The following is a 24,619-nucleotide window of genomic DNA, read 5'->3' on the forward strand; positions in this document are numbered from 1 at the left end:
TTCTTGTCATCTAAATTTAATCCTAAAAAATGCATGCTTTATCAGATGATTCTTCATTGTATTGTTTTTTTGTTTTTAATCTACACACAAGGGGTCAGAGTGTACATATTAGAAGTTATATTAAATATTTTAATTTTTCATATAAGACCTTCATGTATTTTGCACACACACACAAAAAATGAGGGTATTCTAAAGCCTCACTATGCCAAGTGTAGACTATAATCCAGCAGCAGCAGCATCACCTTGGAGCCTGTTAAAGACACACAATCTCAGGTTCTATCCTAGACCCATTAAATCAGAATCTGTATTGTAGTAAGAATCCCAAATGATTTATATATGCATCAACTTTGAAAAGAACTGGTTTTGATCATCTAATAGTTAGGTTTAGTTCAGTTATTATGTCATTTGTTCTATCCAACAATATTGACTTTCTCTGTAACTCTGATAGAAATTAGGAAGTTTCTCCTTTTAGCACTTATACTTTTTTTTTTTTTTTTTAACCCCCATACCATGGAATGTGAAGGCATTTGTGTTTGGGTCCCACTACCTTACTAAGCTTCCGTTCTCTCCCTTTTCGTCTTCCTCCTCCCTCCCAAGCTATGTTTCAGATGTGCTGCAATACTCAAATCTTACATTAAGAGGCTAAGTGTATGCTACGTAGGGTCCCAGCTGGGTATTCAGTTTGACTACAGCATTGCTCAAATATTAAATACGGTAATGCTAGGAAGATTTTTAGCCACGTAGATGTTGAAAAAAGCAGCTAAAAGTGGAAAATATTTATGGCTTCATTAAGATTGGCCTGAGGCACCATGGAACATTTTCTCTCTTAATCTTTTTTCATTATGTAATCTGTTCATGGAATTCCTAATTCTGCATGACATGCCATATGGGTAAATGGGTTTTGCTTATGGATGTAAAGAAGGAAATTCAATTTAAATTCAAGGATAAATAAAGAGAGGGAGGAGAAATAGAACTCCATAGAATAGAATGGTGGTTCCTCAGAGGATATGGGACATAGAATAGGAACTCTAGGTTTCAATACCTAAAGAAAGTTTTGGGGTGCAAAGGGGTAAGAAAACAGTTATGGAGATTTGGGAAAGATTGAACCCCAAAGACCATCATTCAGAGATATGAGGAATCTGGGGTCTTTCCTTAGCATACAAAGCAAGTCTTTCAAGGATTTTTGCAACATGAAATGAGTGATAGGCTTGTATCATATTTTGATTTTAGAAATGAAACAATACGCCGGGTGCGGTGGCTCAAGCCTGTAATCCCAGCACTTTGGGAGGCCGAGACGGGTGGATCACGAGGTCAGGAGATCGAGACCATCCTGTCTAACATGGTGAAACCCCGTCTCTACTAAAAAATACAAAAAACTAGCCAGGCGTGGTGGCGGGCGCCTGTAGTCCCAGCTACTTGGGAGGCTGAGGCAGGAGAAAGGCGTGAACCCGGGAGGCGGAGCTTGCAGTGAGCTGAGATCCGGCCACTGCACTCCAGCCTGGGCGACAGAGCAAGACTCCGTCTCAAAAAAAAAAAAAAAAAGAAATGAAACAATACTCAAAGTAATAATTTTTAAAGCATTTAAGCAGGAAAACACTCAAAACTATATTGCTAAAAACATAACCGTTAAGATGTCACAGAAATCAAAATATCACAACATTATTAAAGTCCCAGCAAAATAATAAAAAAACAAAAAATGAATAAAAATATTTTTTAAAATAATCATAAACCAACAAACAAACAAGTCCCAGCAATTTGACTTGAAAATATTTTGCCATTGGTAATTACAAAGCAGCTTAAATTCTGAAGCTTTCAAGTGCAAAGAAAAAAAAAGTGTTTTTTGAATTGCAAATTAGCATAAACAAATGGAAAAAATGACCAAGGATGACTACATATGCCTAAGTATGAAGTCACTATAATTAAGAAAACTCATAGCTTTGTGAAGAACTCTATTCTTGAAGCCATCGATTACACTATAAACTAAAATAGAATTGCCTTTGAAGAAGTTATTTCAGCCCTCTGAGCCTGAATTTTCCCTTTTGTTTAATGCTGATTGCTACCCCCCACCTTGCCTGACTTAATTCATAGGAGCTAATGACACAATGGTCCTTTCTCTGACCAACAATCTACTGGGGACTTTTTCCATTAAATTTTGGAAAAGTATTGCAAAGGCATATGATTAAAATATATTTATCAAAGTATGTAAGGAATTATCTTTATTAAAAAGCATAACATTACATAAAGTAGATGTTCAGAAAAACCCAGATAGTTAATCACAGTTACTCTAGTCTTCAAAGTCAAATTATTGAGGCATAACTGACTGAAACTGTTTGATATCATTAGGTGCAAGACCTTAAATTAAATGCAGGCTTTTATATTGGGCAAAAGCCAAGATTTTTGAGTACTCAAAAGGGTATAACGTGTGTAAGGCCTTCCACTTATTTATTCCTCATAATTATAATTGTATGAGTGTGAAGGAATTCGATTAGCACATTCACATAATTGATTTCTAACCAGAAGGAAAAAGCTAGAAATAAATAAAACCTCTATCTTCCCCCAAGCACATAACTGAAGAGGCAGCTCTCCAAGGGTTGCTGTTTTCATTCCTGACAGGAAGGAAACGCTGAGGGAATCCGCTTCCTGTAGCTTCTATGGACAGTCCCCATGGCCATTATGGAAGTGTCTATCCCTCTTGCTATTAGATGTTTTAAAATGTCACGGATACACTTTCTCCTTATTTTAAAACACAGAAATAAAAGACACGGATTAGAGAAAAAGGAGCATGTCTCTCAGGTGGCTGGAAACACACACTTGTTTTTGTTTAAGCCTTAATTCAAAGGCACATTTCACTTTTTTATTCTGAAATAATTTCAAACCTAGAGAAATGTTGTAAGAATTATACAAAATACTTTTGTACCTTTCACCCAGATTCACCAATTGTTAACATTGCCACATGTGTTTCATCTCTCTCTCACTCTCTATTTATATGGACGTATATGTACATATAAAAAAAATTCTGAGCCATTTGAGAATAAGTTTTAGACTTCATATCTCTTTACTCCTTTAATACTCCAGTCTGTGCCTCTTGAAAAAAGAATATTTTCTTACATGGCTCCAGTACAACGAACAATTTTAGGAAATTTGACCTTGATGCTATTACCTAATCCACAATTCATATTCAAATTTCACCAGTTATTCAGCCCCATCAACTTCTAATCAGCAGTCTTAACAAATAATCTGGATGTTCCATTTTCTTTAAGAAACAGTGGACAATCAGAAATTGCAAATAACCATTTTATTTTCCAGAATGCACTAGGTACCAATATAGATGTGTTACTAATTTGTTGACCAAACATAATGTCTTCTGTTGTCATGTAGGAAAAAAAAATCCTTAACTAAGGTAAGTATCTTAGCTACCTACTAGAAATGGGTTAACTAGGAGAATATACAAATAAGGGACAATTAATATTTAATTAATTCTTTTACTCTATGAAAATCATAGAAAAGTGGAAAGGCCTTTTTTCTCTTGAAGCTTCTTTGAACTAATTCAAATATATTTAGAGTCTGTAGAATTCTAACTTCACCAGCTCATAAATTTAACTAATCTAATGCCATTTTTCAAAGTTTAACAGTATGAAGATCTGCCGGTAGAATAACAAAGGCCAAAGAACCACAAGCAAAGAGCAGATTGGTTTGGTTTGGTTTTTTCTTTTTTTTTTTTTTCTCTTAAAATTTGAGTACAATGCTTGGGGAAAAGAAGACTGCCTTCTCCTGAAGATTTCTTAGGGCTTACCCTGAAAACTAGCCTTCATGCCATGACAATCCACAATGAGATCACCAATAAGGGAGGAGTGGGGGTAACAGTTCAGTCAATAACGATGCTGCTATGAAGAATCTATGTGAAAACCCACAGTACTCTTTGTACGGCAGTACAGATTGTTCAGACCGCTTGGGACATCTTCCCAGTATGAAAAAGACATATTGGGAAGATATCCCAAGAGATTCACATACTCATGTTAAGGCTGATCCCAGACAACTGTACAAAATGCAGACATTATGGCCACTTCCTTAAACAGAAGACTTGTGGAACAGGAAATTCTACCAGCTTTCAGAAAAAAAATGGACAATATTTGACTTTGTAAATGCATAAATACAATGTTTAATTAATTCTTTTAATTTAGAACATTCTAATCAAACAAACATGACTCTAAAGTGTAACCTAATTACAATGATACTGAGATTGTTATGCCCAGACCGTTTATTCCCCGAAGAAGACCACCAGAGTCCAGAGTCAAAGCTAAGCAGCAAGGATCTTTATTACAGGTTCGAACCTGGAACTCTCCCTCGCTCGTGAAACGAGACGGGCAGGAGAGCTCCCCCACTCAGCTCCGAACAATGTTATATAGTCTAAGAAAAGTGGGCATGGAGTTATTATACAAATCAGATATATGATTGGCTAGTGTTTGAACAAGGCGATTTGGCTAACTATGATTGGTTCCTGCCATTTCTGATATTTTGGTTCAAACTTTGAGGCGGGAGAGCAGGTTTATGGCAGCAAGAGTTTATCTTACTTAAACACGTCTTGTGACCTTGCCTCAGAACTTACAAAATCTCTGGTATGTGCAAAACAAAATCTCTGGTACGTGCAGAAAACCAGGTACTCACAGAACTTACGAAATCTCTGGTATGTGCAAAGATTAGAGAGCAGAACAAGGGTGTAGCGGGTGGGGGGCGGGTACACATCTATCTTTGTGTCCTTTCAAGATGAACATAGCTCTATAAGTGCCAAATATTTAAAATCTCAGTTTGTTATTTATTTGCTTAGATAAAATTTTTATTTCTATTTAAACTTTCAGAATTTCAGTCACTAAAATATCAAATTTATTCATATATACAATGAAATCTCTTGTGTTGCTAAAAAAAAAGAGTATCTCTGCTGATTACATCATGATACTATACTACATGTAAGTTGCACAACTTTATAAAGCATATGTGCCCAGTAAGTATTTACATCTAAGAAATTTTCCATTGCAATTGCTATTGCACTTTAAAATTGCATATATATTTAAAAGCTTTTCTACCAATTCAAAATTTAAAAGGTAATTTTTAAAGATAGATATCTAAGCCCTCCCCTAAAAAAATTGTGTGTGTAATTTAGTCAGTTTTTAAAAATTTAATAAGAAATTTTTTCTTATGTATTTCTGACTTAATTTAAATAGATTTTTTCTTTCATTTAAATATCACTTTTTTCAAAAAACTAATAGTTGGGAATTATGCAAACAATATTTATAATCATTTACTACACCTATGTGGCTATATAAAGAAGTTTTCTATTTAATTTGTGTTATTATATTATATATTATATATACCTTTATTAAAATCATTTTGTTTTTAAGAAAAGTACAATTAGCTAATTTACAGATAAAGATAGCAATTTAATTGGGCTTGGCAAATAATGTAACATAAGGTTCATCCTGTAGAAAAGAAATTTTAAATAAAGCAAAACAGCAAAATGTTGAAACCAAACCAAATGGTGATACCTCATTTTTGCATCATATTCCCATAAATAATGTGGGAAAGAGAAGAAATGTAATACAGTACATGTCAGGCCTCTGAGCCCAAGCTAAGCCATCGCATCCCCTGTGACTTGCACGTATACGCCCAGATGGCCTGAAGTAACTGAAGAATCACAAAAGAAGTGCAAATGCCCTGCCTCGCCTTAACTGATGAAGAACCACAAAAGAAGTGAAAATGGCCGGTCCTTGCCTTAAGCGATGGTATTGTCTTGTGAAATTCCTTTTCCTGGCTCATCCTGGCTCAAAGGGCTCCCCCACTGAGCACCTTGTGACCCCTACTCCTGCCCACCAGAGAACAACCCCCCTTTGACTGTAATTTTCCTTTACCTACCCAAATCCTATAAAACGGCCCCACACTTATCTCCCTTTGCTGACTCTCTTTTCAGACTCAGCCTGCCTGCACCCAGGTGAAATAAACAGCCTTGTTGCTCACACAAAACCTGTTTGGTGGTCTCTTCACACGGACATGAGTGAAATTTTGGTGCCATGACTCAGATCGGGGGACCTCCCTTGGGAGATCAATCCCCTGTCCTCCTTCTCTTTGCTCCATGAGAAAGATCCACCTATGACCTCTGGTCCTCAGACCGACCAGCCCAAGGAACATCTCACCAATTTTAAATCCAGTAAGCGGCCTTTTTTTACTCTCCTCTCCAACCTCTCTCACTATCCCTCAACCTCTTTCTCCTTTCAATCTTGGCACCACACTTCAATCTTTCCCTTCTCTTAATTTCAGTTCCTTTCCTTTTCTGGTAGAGACAAAGGAGACGCATTTTATCTGTGAACCCAAAACTCCGGCACTGGTCACGGACTGGGGAAGACAGTCTTCCCTTGGTGTTTAGTCACATGGGGGCGCCTGCCTGATTATTCACTCACGTTTCAGAGGTGTCTGACCACGCAGGGACGCCTGCCTTGGTCCTTCACCCTTAGTGGCAAACACCGCTTTTCTGGGGGGCAAGAACCCCCTACCCCTTCTCTCCATGTCTCTACTCCTTCTCTGCTTTTCTGGGGGGCAAGAACCCCCCAATCCCTTATCTCCATATCTCTACCCCTTCTCCACTTTCCTGGGGGGCAAGCACCCCCCATCTCTTCTCTCCATGTCTCTACCCTCTTTCCTCTGGGCTTTCCTCCTTCACTATGGGCAACCTTCCACCCTCCATTCCTCCTTCTTCTCCCGTAGCCTGTGTTCTCAAGAACTTAAAACCTCTTCAACTCACACCTGACCTAAAACCTAAACGCCTTCTTTTTCTACAATGCCGCTTGACCCCAATACAAACTCGACAGTGGTTCCAAATAGCCAGAAAATGGCACCTTCGATTTTTCCATCCTACAAGATCTAAATGATTCTTGTCATAAAATGGGCAAACGGTCTGAGGTGCCTGACGTCCAGGCATTCTTTTACACCTCCGCCCCTCCCTAGTCTCTGTTCCCAATACAACTCATCCCAAATCTTCCTTCTTTCCCTCCTGCCTATCCCCTCAGTCCCAACCCCAAGCGTCGCTGAGTCTTTCTAATCTTCCTTTTCTATAGACCCATCTGACCTCTCCCCTCCTCGCCAGGCCGAGCTAGGTCCCAATTCTTCCTCAGCCTCCGCTCCTCCACCCTATAATCCTTTCACCACCAACCCTCCTCATACCCAGTCCGGCTTACAGTTTCGTTCTGCCACCTGCGCAGCAATTTCCTCTTAAAAAGGTGGCTGGAGCTAAAGGCATAGTCAAGGTTAATGCTCTCTTTTCTTTATCCAACCTCTCCCAAATCAGTTAGCATTTAGGCTCTTTTTCATAAAATATGTAAAACCCAGCCCAGTTCATGGCCCATTTAGCAGCAACCCTGAGATGCTTTACAGTCCTAGACCCTGAAAAGTCAGAAGGCCGTCTTATTCTCAATATGCATTTTATTTTATTACCCAATCTGCTCCCGACATTAAATAAAGCTCCAAAAATTAAATTCTGGCCCTCAAACCCCACAACAGGATTTAATTAACCTCGCCTTCAAGGTGTAAAATAATAGAGTAGAGGCAGCCAAGTAGCAACATATTTCTGAGTTACAATTCCTTGCCTCCACTGTGAGAGAAACCCCAGCCACATCTCCAGCACACAAGAACTCCAAACGCCTAAACTGCAGCAGCCAGGTGTTCCTCTAGGACCGCCTCCCCCAGGAGCTTGCTACAAGTGCTGGAAATCTGGCCACAGGGCCAAGGAATGTCCGCAGCCCGGGATTCCTCCTAAGCCGTGTCCCATCTGTGCAGGACCCCACAGAAAATCGGACTGTTCAACTCGCCCGGCAGCCACTCCCAGAGCCCCTGGAACTCTAGCCCAAGGCTCTGTGCCTCCTTCCCAGATCTTCTCGGCTTAGCGGCTGAAGACTGACACTGCCCAGCGGCCTTGGAAGCTTCCTGGACCATCACAGACACTTTAGGTAACTTAGAATGGAGGGCAAGTCCGTCCACTTCTTAATCAATATGGAGGCTACCCACTTCACATTACCTTCTTTTCAAAGGCCTGTTTCCTTTACCTCCCTAACTGTTGTGGGTATTGACGGCCAGGCTGCTAAACCTCTTAAAACTCCCCAACTCTGGTGCCAACTTGGACAACATTCTTTAATGCACTCCTTTTTAGTTATCCCCACCTGCCCAGCTCCCTTATTAGGTCAAAACATTTTAACCAAATTATCTGCTTCCCTGACTATTCCTGGACTACAGCCACATCTCATTGCCACCCTTCTTCTCAACCCAGAGCCTCCTTTGCATCTTCCTCTCGTATCCCCCACAGTATAGGACATCTCTACTCCCTCCCTGGCAACTGATCACATGCCCATTACCATCCCATTAAAATATAATGACCCTTACCCTGCTCAACGCCAATATCCCATCCCACAGCACGCTTTAAAAGAATTAAAGCCTGTTATCACTCACCTGTTAGAGCATGGCCTTTTAAAGCCTATAAACTCTCCTTACAATTCCCCCATTTTACCTGTCCTAGACCCAGACAAGCCTTACAGGTTAGTTCAGGATCTGCACCTTATCAACCATATTGTTTTGCCTATCCACCCCATGGTGCCAAACCCATGTACTCTCCTATCCTCAATACCTGCCTCCACAACCCATTATTCTGTTCTAGATCTCAAACATACTTTCTTTACTATTCCTTTGCACCCTTCATCCCAGCCTCTTTGCTTTCACTTGAACGGACCCTGACACCCATCAAGTTCAGCAAATTACCTGCGCTGTACTGTCACAAAGCTTCACAGACAGCCCCCATTACTTCAGTCAAGCCCAAATTTCTTCCTCATCTGTTACCTATCTTGGCATAATTCTCATAAAAACACGTGCTCTCCCTGCTGATCATGTCCGGCTAATCTCCCAAACCCCAATCCCTTTTACAAAACAACTCCTTTCCTTTCTAGGTATGGTTAGTGGGGTCAGAATTCTTACACAAGAGCCAGAACCGCGTCCTGTAGCCTTTCTGTCCAAACAACTTGACCTTACTGTTTTAGCCTAGCTCTAATGTCCGCGTGCAGCGGCTGCCACTGCTTTAATAATTTTGGAAGCCCTAAAAATCACAAACTATGCTCAACTCACTCTCTACAGTTCTCATAACTTCCAAAATCTATTTTCTTCCTCACATCTGATGCATATACTTTCTGTTCCCTGGCTCCTTCAGCTATACTCACTCTTTGTTGAGTCTCCCACAATTACCGTTGTTCCTGGCCCAGACTTCAATCCAGCCTCCCACATTATTCCTGATACCACACCTGACCCCCATGACTGTATCTCTCTGATCCACCTGACATTCATCCCATTTCCCCATATTTCCTTCTTTCCTGTTCCTCACACTAAACACACTTGGTTTATTGATGGCAGTTCCACCAGGCCTAATTGCCACTCACCAGCAAAGGCAGGCTATGCTATGGTATCTTCCACACCTATCATTGAGGCTACTGCTCTGCCACCCTCCACTACCTCTCAGCAAGCCGAACTAGTTGCCTTAACTCAGGCCCTAGCTCTTGCAAAAGGACTACATGTCAATATTTATACTGACTCTATATATGCCTTCCATATCCTGCACCACCATGCTGTTATATGGGCTGAAAGATTTCCTCACTATGCAAGGGTCCTCCATCATTAATGCCTCTTTAATAAAAACGCTTCTCAAAGCTGCTTTACTTCCAAAGGAAACTGGAGTCATTCAGTGCAAGGGCCATCAAAAAGGCATCAGATCCCATCACTCAGGACAATGCTTATGCTGATAAGTTAGCTAAAAAAGCAGCTAGCATTCTACTTCGGTCCCTCATGGTCAGTTTTTCTCCTTCACATTGGTCACTCCCACCTACTCCCCTGCTGAAACTTCCACCTATCAATCTCTTCCCACACAAGGCAAATGATTCTTAGACCAAGGAAAATATCTCCTTCCAGACTCACAGGTCCATTCTATTCTGTCGTTATTTCATAACCTCTTCCATGTAGGTTACAAGCTGCTAGCCCGTCTCTTAGAACCTCTCATTTCCTTTCCATGGAAATCTGTCCTCAAGGAAATCACTTTTCAGTGTTCCATCTGCTATTCTACTAATCCTCAGGAATTTCTCAGGCCCCCTCCCTTCCATACAAATCAAGCTCGGGGATTTGCCCCCGCCCAGGACTGGCAAATTGACTTTACTCACATGCCTCCAGTCAGGAAACTAAAATACCTCTTGGTGTGGATAGACACTTTCACTGGATAGGTAGAAGGCCTTTCCCTCAGGGTCTGAGAAGGCCACTGCGGTCATTTCTTCCCCTCTGTCAGACATAATTCCTCAGTCTGGCCTTCCCACCTCTATATAGTCCAATAGTGGATCAGCCTTTACTAGTCAAATCATCCAAGCAGTTTCTCAGGCTCTTAGTATTCAGTGAAACCTTCATACCCCTTACAGTCCTCAATCTTCAAGAAAGGTAGAACAGACTAATGGTCTTTTAAAAACACACCTCACCAAACTCAGCCACCAACTTAAAAAGGACTTGACAATACTTTTACCACTTGCTCTTCTCAGAATTCAGGCCTGTCCTCAGAAAGGTCCAAGGTACAGCCCATTTAAGCTCCTGTATAGATGCTCCTTTTTATTAAGCCCCAGCCTCATTCCAGACACCAGACCAACTTGGACTGTGCCCCAGAAAACTTGTCATCCGTACTATCTTCTGTCTAGTCATACTCCTATTCACTGTTCTCAAGTACTCATAAATGCTCTGCTCTTGTTTACACTGCCGGTTTACACTGTTTCTCCAAGCCATCACAGCTGATATCTCCCGGTGCTATCCCCAAACTGCCACTCTTAACTCCCTCTTAAAGTAAATAAATAATCTTTGCTGGCAGGGCTATGCTGAACCTCCTTGGGCACTCTCTAATTAGATGTCCTGGGTCCTCCCAATTCTAAGTCCTTTGATATCTGTTTTTCTCCTTCTCTTATTCTGTTTAGTTTTTCAATTCATACAAAACCAAATCCAGAACATCGCTGATAATTCTACATGACAAATGTTTCTTCTAACAACCCCACAATATCACCCCTTACCACGAAATCTTCCTTCAGCTTAAGCTCTCCCACTCTAGGTTCCCACGCCACCCCAATCCTGCTTGAAGCAGCCTTAAGAAACATTGTCCATTCTCTCTCCATGCCACTCCCCCCAAAATTTTTTTTCGCTGGCCCAACACTTCAATACTATTTTATGTTATTTTTCTTATTAATATAAGAAGGCAGGAATGTCAGGCCTCTGAGCCCAAGCTAAGCCATCACATCCCCTGTGACCTGCATGTATACATCCAGATGGCCTGAAGTAACTGAAGAATCACAAAAGAAGTGAAAATGGCCTATTCCTGCCTTAACTGATGACATTACCTTGTGAAATTCCTTTTTCTGGCTCATCCTGGCTCAAAAAGCTCCCCCACTGAGTACCTTGTGACCCCCCACTCCTGCCCACCAGAGAACAACCCCCTTTGACTGTAATTTTCCTTTACCTGCCCAAATCTTATAAAACGGTCCCACCCCTATCTCCCTTTGCTGACTCTCTTTTCGGACTCAGCCTGTCTGCACCCAGGTGAGATAAACAGCCTTCTTGCTCACACAAAGCCTGTTTGGTGGTCTCTTTACATGGACTCGAGTGAAACTTACTAAGAAGAATGAAGCGTAAGTGCTACATTCTCTGGTTTTACCTCCACAGAATTCAAATTCCCATGTTTTCTTTCTGCTGTTCAAACCTGTATCACTAGGCCGGGTGCAGTGGCACAGACCTGTAATCCCAACACTTTGGGAGGCCGAGGTGGGTGGATCACGAGGTCAAGAGAATCAAGACCATCCTGGGCAATGTGGTGAAACCCCATCTCTACTAAAAATACAAAAATTAGCTGGGCAGGGTGGCGCACGCCTGTAGTCTCAGCTACTTGGGATGCTGAGGCAGGAGAATTGCTTGAACCCGTGAGGCAGAAGTTGCGATGAGCCGAGATCATGCCACTGTACTCCAGCCTGGTGACAGAGCAAGACTCCATCTCAAAAAAAGAAAAAAAAACAAAAACAAAATCTATGTCACTACAAAGTATCAGGAGTAGGAGCTGACTTCACTACAAACTAGAGTAGCTTGCAAGCAAACATTATAAGTTAAACAGGGTGAGTTCCCTGTTTCTGGAACTACTTAAGCTGCCCTGACCAGTCCTTTTCACCAAAAGTACCTGCCATTTTGAGTAAACTCATGTCAACTATTTGTTTGTTTTCTGACTCATAAAAAAAAAAAAAATTCTAGCCTAGATCACTATGCTTCTGCTGTGCATTTTTCTGCAGATTGAAGATCTTTATATTTTGTTTTCAAAAGTATAATATCATAAATGTGGACGACTTTGCCAGGTCACCATTTAGGGAGGGAAAATACAATGAAAGATGTTCTACTGCTTTTGGACTCCAAAAGAGGCTTAAGTTTGTATTAATTCCATCAAAGCAGTCATCAGCATTACGTACCAGAATCTGACAACTCGCGTTTGAATTCCAACTCTAATATGGGAAAGATTTCAAAAGAGAGATCTTAACCTTTCCCAGTCTCTTTTACCTCATTCATACATAATACTTAGCTCACACTGTTGTGAGGATGAAATTCAAGAGAATGTATTACTTTTGCTGTAATACATGCTTTTGGTTGCAAGTACCAAATTCTTAACTGACAACATCTTGAACTTATATAACAAGGAGCCTGAAGGTAGGTGGTGGCACACACAGGCTCAGTGACTCAGGTCACATCAAGGTCACATCTCTGTTAGGCTCCTGGCATTTTTCTCGCGTCTGTAAACTCGTGGTCACAAGATGGCTGCCTTATTTCCAATCATCACTTCAGTATTCTCTACCTAGTTACCTCCTAGATCTCATTAGGTGGAACTACATGACATACTTAGCTTTAAGAGAAGCTAGAAAAATTAGCATTTATTGCACTTCCACAGCTTCTATAGTGAATGTGCCCAAGGGAAGGGATGGTGGGAATGGGTGTTGGAAAAAAATAACCAACAGCATCTGCCGTATTTCCTTTAAAAAGCTTTGAACAGTATGTTAAGTAATGTTATTAAATTCCCTTGTAACAGAATATTTTGTTTTTACTCTATGTAGTGTACATTTATACCTCTCCTGAGGCTGCTTACTTTATCAGCTTCCATAAGCCTCTCTGATCCTGGTCTCAGCAGCAAGAGATAGCATGTGAGTTTTTGTTTTTGTTTTTGTTTTCTACAAAAGCCAATTAGTCTGCCTTCCATGAAACCTGGCACAGGCATAAAAAAAAAAATAGAGGCGGCACATCCCACAGTTACCTTAAGGAAGATAAAAACAAACATATCCAATTATTGTATTAAAAGCAATTTCTTAAAATTTTAATTTGGTAGTAATGTTGTTAATAAATAATTTACTTATGGTATTTCCTTTAAATAACTATTCTATAATTAGTCGAATGTGGCAAGATGTCCTGCCTGAGTCTGCAAAACCTGATTCCCTGCCTTGCTTGTTGCTTCTGCTAGGTCACACGTGCTTACTTAATCTTTATTGCCATCTTCTGGAGGATTTGTTTTTATATGCAGATTGGTAATACCAGGCCAATACAACTCTTCTTTTAAAGGGATCTGGAGCCACAGGCCCTTTCAGTGTCTCAAAGCACTGAAAACACTAGATCAAGTGTCATAACCACACGGGCTGTGGAGGCAGTGCACCTCAGAGAGCATCTCAGAAGTAACAGGAAAGCCAAATGTCCAGAAAAACAGCTCCCTATTTCCAAGCAGAGGCTTGTATTTTCACTATTAAAGTTTCACTTTATGGAAGCCTTCATGATATAAGGCTTTGACTCATGCCAAAATGCAGGCAACACTGGAAATACTGATATTTGAAACTAATTAAATCAATTCTATTTGAGCATAAATGTATTTGGAACGCTTTTCTATTGTGATGAATGAGGTGCAGAAGTGAAGAACACAATACATGAACAACATGAATGTCACATCTCCGAGCATCACCCATTACTGCCCTGCTGCCTAAAAGGTATACATAAGAGGACCACAATTTGGGGCTGGAACTACCTAGGGAAGGTGAAACCAAGCTGTGAATTCAAAGGGAATGACTACTAATATGGCAGCCAAGGAAGTACAGCAACCACACTTTGTAAGCAGTTCACATGCACGAATCTGATCGCAATCCATTGGGCATCCCATAAGACAAGCTGAACATTGCTAGGAAACCCACCGATAGCAACGGTCAACTTTTAGGTGGAAAGGCTAACAGCTAACACCAGAGAGGACTATCTGCAGAGAGTAGCACCCCAGCCACCTAGCCAGGGCTTAAGAGTAGGCTGCAGCCTCTGAGTCCCAGGCTGTGAAGAATAACACAAATATTTATTCTTTGAGGGTTTTGCAAGCTTATTCTGACAGAGAACAGAGCTATGACAGTGCATCTCAACTTCCTTACATCTTGCTATAAAAAGAAAATCATGGTATTTTTACCCTGAGAAGAAACGGATGAAGCTACTCATAGCAAAGGCTCTGACCATTCACCACATCTGTAACCCTCCACCTCCACATGACAGATAGGAAGTTCCAGTCTGCAGAAAATCTGAAGCTTGGTTCTCTAAATGTGGCCTGAAGACAGAGCTAGAGGGAAGGAAGAGGATCCTAAAGTTCAGACTCAGGGTTAGTGAGGGATCCAGTGTAACTGAGCTCTGCTTAGAAGGCAGATGGCTCCGATTATGTAAAGAAAAGACTTGAAGAGGACACTGAAATGAGCAGAGCAGGGGGAAAGGAGAGGGAGCAAACAGGCTTGGAAAGTTAGAAAATTAAACTTGCATAATTTTACCTAGGCTCAACAGTTGCAGTGTTCCCTTTAAAAAGAAAACATAATCATATTGTTCAAGCATTCATTCATGCAACAAATGTCATTGAATCTGTACCACATGATTAATATAGTTTCAGCACTACAGATATATGCATGGGCAAAACAAACACAATCAGGTCTCTAACCTATGAACTTGAGTCTACTGAGGAAGCTTGACATTAAGTAGTAAGTTCAGATTTTTTCTCACACATTATCATAAGTACTATATGGGAAAAGGACTGGATACTTGCTCTGAGAGAGAACAATAAAACCAAGAAACCAAGTACTTTAGATTAAGAGATTAAAAGATGACCTTTTTCAGGAAGTTATATTAAGGTATTCTAAGAACATGCAGTAAGAAAACATTAGCAATTCTTTTAATTGCTTTAAATATAAACAAATACTTTAAATATAAACAAAGTTTATTATTATATATTATATATATTATATATATTTTTGCTATGTGTGTAGTAATACGTAGTAATATATACAGACACAGGATTATTGAACAACAGCTAATGACAGACAACTAAAGCCTAGTTTAAAAAAAACTGCTTATACTATGAAATATGAAACACCATTACTGGACTCTTACTTTTCTTCTCATATAGAATAACAGTTAATATTTCATTAAAAAAAAATTAAAGACCCAAGAGGAAAAGAGGAAAAAGAAGTTGCCAGATTTTACTTCTAAATGTATATACTTTCATACATATGTGTTTCTACAAAAGAAATATTTAATCTTGGTTAATCTTTATGCAATCTTAATATGTAACAGCTGAAACCTGAGTAAATAAACTTAAATAGGCTTCATGTTCAAGGGCAGAGTTTCCAAGCTGATAAAAACATTCTGCGCACTAGTGGTTGCACCTAGCTCTGAGAAGAATATCAATGTAGTTGCAAATGTTTATAGAATAAGCGGAGAAATTCATTCTGCTATAATACACAGTTCAACTTAAAATGTAGTCAATTCCTAAAAGAGGGTAAAAATTCTGAACTTTGAAATGATGCAACAGGAGGTTAGTGGGCTAATTTTCCTTTTGTATACAAACGTTTGTGAGCATCTAGAAGGAAATATAAAGGGGTCTTCTAAGTTGCTAGTTATGTATCATGTACAATTTGTGAAAATCTATTCAGTGTACATGAATCATTTGCATAAACTTTTCTGTTTGTATATTATATGCCAATTAAAAGTGGCTCGTTTGTTGTTTTTGTTTTGTTTTTAGTTTGAGGGGGAAAAAATCAAGTTCAGGGAAACTTTATCTGGGATACTAGAACAAACTCCTAAAAGGAAAGCTTAGAGTAACTTTTACAAAATTGGAAACTAGTTGGTAAGACAGTTCCAAGTATATTACTTATTTTAAATAAATATACAAGGGGGGGTGTACAAGAGGTGCACAAAAGCAAATAAAATCAGAAATCATTGTATTTACCTAAAAGAAAATTTCACTGTAACTGTAGCCTTTAAAAATCAGTGTCATCCTTTAATCTGTATTCTAATCATATTATAGCTTTATCTCACATACGGTCTTCATTTGCAACACCTGCAAAGTTTTTTATTTGTGCTTTTGCAATTTCAATCACTGATGCCTAAGGCAACTACTCATAAAACTGTAAACACTGCACTTGCTTCTTTCAGTTATAAATAAAGAAGAAAAGTAATTGGATGCTATGTCACAGGATCCTTGGGGTGTTGCTTTTCCAGCTGGAAAAGCTCTCTGACCGGTGGTGCATTTGCCCGAGTTTTGCTTGAGCCTGCTGGGTTCATTCTGCCCACTCTGCCCGGCAGGCTGCACTCACCTCATGCTGCCAACCTGGATCCCATGCCTGCTAAGGGTGAGCCACATGCAGAGTGGCAAGGGGTGTGTTGGTGAGCAAACGTGGGGTCCGGTCACTGTGCACAGACAGGTGCGCTGGCTGCGGCGGGATAGGAAGTTCTAGGCGCCAACACGGGTGTCGGCTCCCTGTGAGGTTGCGGCTGGACCAAGCATACTGCAAGCAGCTTCCACTGCTGGCACTGGGGAACGTGGTGGCATCCAGAAGCTTGGAGACTACAGGAACCGCAGAGCCCCAAAGAGGGTGTCACAGCCCTGACTCGGGGAGCTCCTAAGTCTGGGCTCCCTGAAGGGCCACAGCTCCTCTCCTTCTCTCTTCTCTCCTTCTTGTCACCGCAAGGTGGTGGGCAAGGGGCGTGTTTCAGCCCTGTTTGTGTTACAGCTGTTTTAGTCCCACCATCCCGCGGGTCCCAAGTTCTTCTCCCATGCCCAGGAAGAAAGAGGTACTCGGACAACTGGAGGGTGAATAAGGTGAGGAGGTGGTTTATGGAGCGACAGTACAGCTCTCAGGAGACCTAAAGTGGATAGCTCTTATCCGCAGGCAGGTACTCCCAACATCTGCTCAGCCCTCAGCTGAGAGGAGACCCACAGTGTGAAGCTCCTCTCTACAGGCAGTTTGTCGTAATGTCTGCTCAGCCCTCAACTGAGAGGAGACCAAAAATGGGTAGCTCCTCTCTGCAGGCAGGTCATCCTGGACATCTGCTCTACTCAAGTCTGGCTGAATCTGGGTGATTCCATGGGCTTCAGGTGGAAGGAAGTGTGCGCTGACTGGTTTATAGGTGGTTATGGCAGGCTTGCAAAAGCACCGTAAGTTCTCAGTTCGGTGGGCAGAACTGGCAGCCCAGCCCGAAGGTGGGGCTTCACCAGGCGCCTGCCCCTTTCTGCCCAGGAGCCTGTCTGCCTCCCACCCTCAACCTATGGCCACCAGCACCCAGGCTGTTTGTGACAAGGTGTCTGCGGGTCCACACCAAGCCACCCTCAGTACCCCATGGCCTTCCTCTTGTGCTCATTTGCACCCAAAGTCCAGACGGGGCCGAGGGAGTAGGAGACTGGCAAGTCAGTGCTGCCCCCAGCACGCGCACACCCGGCCAAGTTATGACAGCACCAGCGCTCAGCCTCAACTTTGCTCTGAAATCGGAGAGGGTATTGGGAGTGGGGAGGAGCCAGGCAGCGGGAGCAGGCATTTCCAAGCTTGCAGGGGCAGGGGGGCCTTCCTAGGTCCCCAAGAGCACAGGAATGCCAGGTTCGCTGCCACACTTGGGTGGCTGCAGCTGCGCCCGGGAGGGAGGGGATCCCGCCCCTCCAACTAGGAAGGGGTGGGGCTTCTGCCTGTTCCTGGCTCCTGCTGGCTCCACGGAGCGCATAGCCCTGCCTAGCCCTGGCCCCACCTCCCCAGCTGTAGGCAGTGTCTCTGCAGCAACCATTTCAGAGGGGCCGCAGCTGCCATCACTTTCTCCTCAAGAACAATGGAGAAAAATCTGAAGTTGCACTTACTCAATATTTACGAAACAATCTAAGTTAAATTTTAAAGTATTCCTCTCTCTTGTGACCCATTTGTTCTTTTCTCTATTTTTTATGTATTTCACAGATATTTTGAGACATGAAACAACTTCTTTCAAGTGATTTCAACATCTTCTATCCTTACTCTTTTGAATATTTTCCATTTACTAATACATTTTTAAGATCGTAATCTACTTAAAATTTTGGATTTCCATGTCACGGATAATTATTTAGGAGTAAGACTCTTCTCCATTTTATCCCCCACCACCAACTGATGCCTTGAATTTTCCTGAGATACAGAAAATTGATGAATATTTTAATTAGTAGTTAATTCCCCTTTGAATGTGTAGCAGTTATGAAGCTCTAGGCAATAACTGGGCTCAAATTTGTCTCCTAAGTGATATATCATCACTCTTAGAAAACGTTTTAAGTAGTAACCTATGATATTAATTAAACAGATTTACAGAAATCATTTACTTGTGAAAAAAAGAAAAGGAAAGTGAAAGGCAGAGTTTGTGTACTGTGGAAAATTACAGATTTCGACATCCATTATCTTTTTCGTGAATGCAGCCTTAAAGTCATTGAAGAGAAAAAAAATCCCTGAGTATTTTCTAATGTTGCTGTTTGTTCCAACACTTGCTTCAGATCATACAATCAATCCTTCATTCACTTTGTTTGTGAAACTAGTTACTCATGGTCACTCAATTTCCTTCATATTGAATCCTAACAGAGGCATTGACCAGGACTATTGTTCTCAAAGGTTAAAATACCCCATGAATGACTACATCATTGCCAAAGTATGTCCAGGTCATGGAAACAAACTCAACAACATGGCCAAAGACTCCTGGAAGAGGGAAGGAAGACCTGAATTTTGATCTGATCTTTCCAACTAACTAAAAGAGAAAACTCAGCCAACTGTCCTATCTTGAGCCTCTGCCCTAGATATAATTTTATAAATAAAAAAGCATTGTCTAATGCAGGTTTTTCTTAGATGTGTTTCAAAGCACTAAATTGTTTCAATAAAATTTTGAGCAATTCTGAGATATACATCCCCTTCTTGGAGGTTCACAAGAACATTATTAACACAGTGAAGTTTCTGAGAATTCCTACAGTTCTGCTTAACTTTGTTCAACCCACACAAAATGTTTTACATGTTTTTGTAACCTAACACCCCTTACCATCTGTGGAGACTTCATTGAGAGTGCTGTACTGGTGATTTTCAAACTATGCTCTCTGGAATTCTTTTAGGGATTGCTAGAAAATGTGGTAAGAAGTGGAGAGCAGGAAGGTGGAAAGGAAGCAGTCAGCAGGCAGGATATTGGGACCCCAAGCCCCAATTCAACCTTTTTACTCTGGGTGCTCAAAATATAATATTCTTTAAAGATAATAGATCCTTTAATCTTTAATAGATTTTTAATACCTTTAATGAAATCTTTAATCTATTTACTTTGAGGCCTCAAAATATAATATTCTAAAATTCTCTGACTTAGAAATGATTTATTTCTAGTATGAATTATCATGTTGAGCTTTTTATGAGATTTCACAGAAAAGGTCCACAGTGTTTCCAAGATAGGGTGTATTAGTCAGAGTTCTCTGGGGACAGAATGAATACGATATATGAATAAATGAAAGGGCACAATAGGTTCTTGTAGTAGGTTGAATTATTGCTCATGATTATTCATTCCTGTCCAAACCTTGCTGTGCTTTCCTGGAGGCATAATTCACTTTCTTGCCCCATTGATTGGGGCTTGGCCTTGTGACCCACTTTGGACAGTGGAATGTGAGTGTCTTACATGCTTTTTTTGGCCTCTCTTCATGATGAGACAAGCATGCCCCAGCAAGTGGGGACTCATCAGCCAAGGCCCAGGAATTGGAAGACATGTGAAGCCCAGTGAGACCAACAAAACTACAGTCAACCCACAGCCTTCTGGTAACATGAGCAAGAAATTAATGTTTATTGTTTATTGTAATAAACACAGAAAAGTAATAAAAATGTAATGTTTGTTGTAAGCCTCTGAAATTTAGGGGTTGTTTGTTGACAGCAGAAGCTGATGGCTACAATTCTAAATCAAGTGTCTGCAATATTACCCTTGAATAACTTTAAACTAGAAAATAAGATCCAAGAAAGAAGATGCTAAATTTATTAAGTTTTGTGATTACCTTATATAACTTTTTTTAATGTTCAATAATATTATCTTTTCTCTCTATATACCCAGATACCATTTTTCTCCCTCCAAGGATAAATGTTTTACTGTCCCATGATTCACAGAACAATTAGAGGTTAACAACAATGCCATTAAAACTCATTATACACAGTTTTCCACCAAGAGAATCAAAGCCAACACTAGTTTGGGGTTGAGATTTAATAAGAAAAATTTTAATGTGTATTATCTATGCCTATGATTGTTTACAGACCACTTAATCAGGTCAAAATTAAAACTCAGCTATGCTTAATCAAGTTATAAATCAAACAAGAGCCTTCTCTACCAATACACATAAAAAGAAGGCCAGAAAAAAAAAAGCTGTATTTATTTCATCCTAAAAATTAAATTGAAACCACATCTGCTAAAAGCAGGTACACAAGGAATGAGTAAACTTTTGCTTTACTCAAGTTCTTTAGATTTACAGGACAGTTATACAAAAACAGTGTCCCATAATGTATGGAATGACCATGGAATGGTTCCACTTACTAGAAAGTACAGTCAGAAAAACACTTAAGAGAAAAGTCTACTAGTAAGGTATCCATCTACTAAGAAATCAATAAGGAAAGGCTTATGAAAGTAATCTATTCTTACTGAGTTAACCATGTGCACAGAAGAGCCATAAAACCAGGAGCAAAATTATACAAAAACAGTAAGAGACAAAACAGTAGAAGGTTAAAATTTTCTAATAACTGAATACTGATAATGAGTGTGATGCTTAGAGTTTGTGATTCCTTTGAAAAATCATGAAAAAAGAATTTGTGATCTACATGGGAGAAATTTTTCTTACATAATTAAAAATAACATTAACTACTATTTATTAAGCACAACCAATGGTTAAATGTAATCATGGAAGTATGGCACAGCTATCTGGCATGGGCAAGGACTTCATGACTAAAACACCAAAAGCAATGGCAACAAAAGCCAAAATTGACAAATGAGATCTAATTAAACTAAACAGCTTCTGCACAGCAAAAGAAACTACCAGTAGAGTGAACAGGCAACCTACAGAATGGGAGAAAATGTTTGCAATCTACCCATCTGACAAAGGGCTAATATCCAGAATTTACAAAGAACTCAAACAAATTTACAAGAAAAAATCAAACAACCCCATCAAAAAGTGGGCGAAGGACATGAATAGACACTTCTCAAAAGAAGACATTTGGCCGGGCGCGGTGGCTCACGCCTGTAATCCCAGCACTTTGGGAGGCCGAGGCGGGCGGATCACAAGGTCAGGAGATCGAGACCACGGTGAAACCCCGTCTCTACTAAAAATACAAAAAATTAGCCGGGCGCGGTGGTGGGCGCCTGTAGTCCCAGCTACTCGGGAGGCTGAGGCAGGAGAATGGCGTGAACCCGGGAGGCGGAGCTTGCAGTGAGCCGAGATCGCGCCACTGCACTCCAGCCTGGGCGACAGAGCGAGACTCCGCCTCAAAAAAAAAAAAAAAAAAAAAAAAAGAAGACATTTATGCAGCCAACAGACACATGAAAAAATGCTCATCATCACCGGCCATCAGAGAAATGCAAATCAAAACCACAATGAGATACCATCTCATATCAGTTAGAATGGCGATCATTAAAAAGTCAGGAAACAACAGGTGCTGGAGAGGATGTGGAGAAATAGGAATGATTTTACACTGTTGGTGGGACTGTAAACTAGTTCAACCATTGTGGAAGACAGTGTGGTGATTCCTCAAGGATCTAGAACTAGAAATACCATTTGACCCAGCCATCCCATTACTGGGTATATACCCAAAGGATTATAAATCATGCTGTTATAAAAACACATGCACACATATGTTTATTGTGGCACTATTCACTATAGCAAAGACTTGGAACCAACCCAAATGTCCATCAATAATAGACTGGATTAAGAAAATGTGGCACATATACATCATGGAATACTATGCAGCCATAAGAAAGGATGAGTTCATGTATTTTGTAGGAACATGGATGAAACTGGAAACCCTCATTCTCAGCAAACTATCACAAGGACAGAAAACCAAACACCGCATGTTCTCACTCATAGGTGGGAATTAAACAATGAGGACACTTGGACACAGGATGGGGAACATCACACACCAGGGCCTGTCATGGGGTGGGAGGAAAGGGGAGGGATAGCATTAGGAGATATACCTAATGTAAATGATGAGTTAATGGGTGTAGCACACCAACATGGCACATATATACATATGTAACACACCTGCACGTTGCACACATGTACCCTAGAACTTAAAGTATAATAAAATATAATAATAATAAAAAAGAACCACTGCTAAGATCACAAAAAAAAAAAAAAGAAGTGGGCAGATGAAGGAGAGCTCGATAGATAAATTTGTTAAATGACAGTTAACAGTGATAGAAAGCGAGAGATGTTGAGTAAGTACCAATATATACAGGGGCCTGTAGTTCAAATGCCAGAATATGTACACTTATAAGACATTCAAATGATTCAAAAATGCGTTTCCTTCAAAGACTCAGTATTTACTTCATTATCACTGTGTTAGTTTTCCAAGGCTACCATAGCAAAATACCACAAACTGGTATTTTCTGGCAATTCTGAGCACTCTCCATGGCTTGCAGATGGACACCAGTCCCCTGTGTCCTCACATGACCATCTCTTTAAACACATTCATCTCTTATATCTCTGTATATCCTAATTCCCTCTTTTTATAAGACCGCCAGTCAAATTGGATTAGGATCCCAACATAACAGCCTGATCTAACTTTCTTTACCTCAAATTCCTTGTCTCCACATAGTCACATTCTGAGGCATACTAGGAGTTAGGACTTCAATATATGAATTTGGGAGGGAAACAATTCAGTCTTCAGCAATTGCACATTGAGTTGAGTTGACTTTCCTAGTTACTTGTGCATGCTATCAACCAGAGAAAATAAGAGACTATAATCCTTTTATGTTTTTGCATCACTATCTACTTATCCTTCCAACCATATTTTTTGAGGTATTCACTATTAACATTCACAGTTTTACATATTATACATTTCTAGATATCCAGTCTTTTTTGTTTGGTCGACTGGTTGATTGGTGGGCTGTTTTACGTTTTACTCAATAGCAGAAAACATAAAAATAAAAAAGCAGGCCGTTGAAGCCAAGTGAAACTTTAGAAGAACATCTTTATAATTCTGCAAGTTTATTCCCAAGAGATTTTATAACATTGTGGGGCAAGTCTGAGAGCAAAACTTTTCCTCAAAAAGTTTTAATATTCTGGACTCCAGATTTACTCTAGACTGGGAAGTCCCTAAGTATTTAAAATAAAATAAAAGAAAGTTACAAACATTTCACAACATTTAAAAAATATTCTAGATGAAAATGAAATTAAATTTGTTTTCTTTTTTCCCAGGTTCATTTTAAAGTCATTTCTGTAAGATCTTCAACAGCCATACATTTTCCCTTCTGAATTTTTACCTGATTTACATTCATAAGAAAACTATGTTCTTGTACGCACTGATTAAATTTCTCAGTTGTCGTCTGACATCAGTAAATATTTATAACAAACTAGCTAAATAAGCTGCATTAACTGAGCACACATTTTTTTTTTTTTTTTTTTAGACGGAGTCTCGCTCTGTCGCCCAGGCTGGAGTGCAGTGGCCAGATCTCAGCTCACTGCAAGCTCCGCCTCCCGGGTTCCCGCCATTCTCCTGCCTCAGCCTCCCGAGTAGCTGGGACCACAGGCGCCGCCACCTTGCCCGGCTAATTTTTTGTGTTTTTAGTAGAGACGGGGTTTCGCCGTGTTAGCCAGGATGGTCTCGATCTCCTGACCTTGTGATCCGCCCGTCTCGGCCTCCCAAAGTGCTGGGATTACAGGCTTGAGCCACCGCGCCCGGCCAAGCACACATATTTTATTTCTGACAAATTACAGATCAGGGGCTGTCTTTAATTCAAGGGCCTAATTGGTATGTTTAAGTGTATATTAGTATGTGTGTTTATTTGTTGGTTTAGCTTCTTTTAATGAAAATTTACAGTATTGAGAAAAAACACAGCTCTCTATGAAGAGCTATGTATTTAATATATGTGCTTTTCAGTAATACGAGATTGGGCACATCTTTTAATCAGTAAAATGAACTAATATGGGATAATAATTTAGAACAGTATCTAAATGGAGGAGAAAACAAGATTGTTCAAATTTACATGATATTTG

This window comes from Macaca nemestrina, chromosome 4, assembly GCF_043159975.1.
Source record: "Macaca nemestrina isolate mMacNem1 chromosome 4, mMacNem.hap1, whole genome shotgun sequence".
In the NCBI taxonomy this organism is placed as follows: Eukaryota; Metazoa; Chordata; class Mammalia; order Primates; family Cercopithecidae; genus Macaca; species Macaca nemestrina.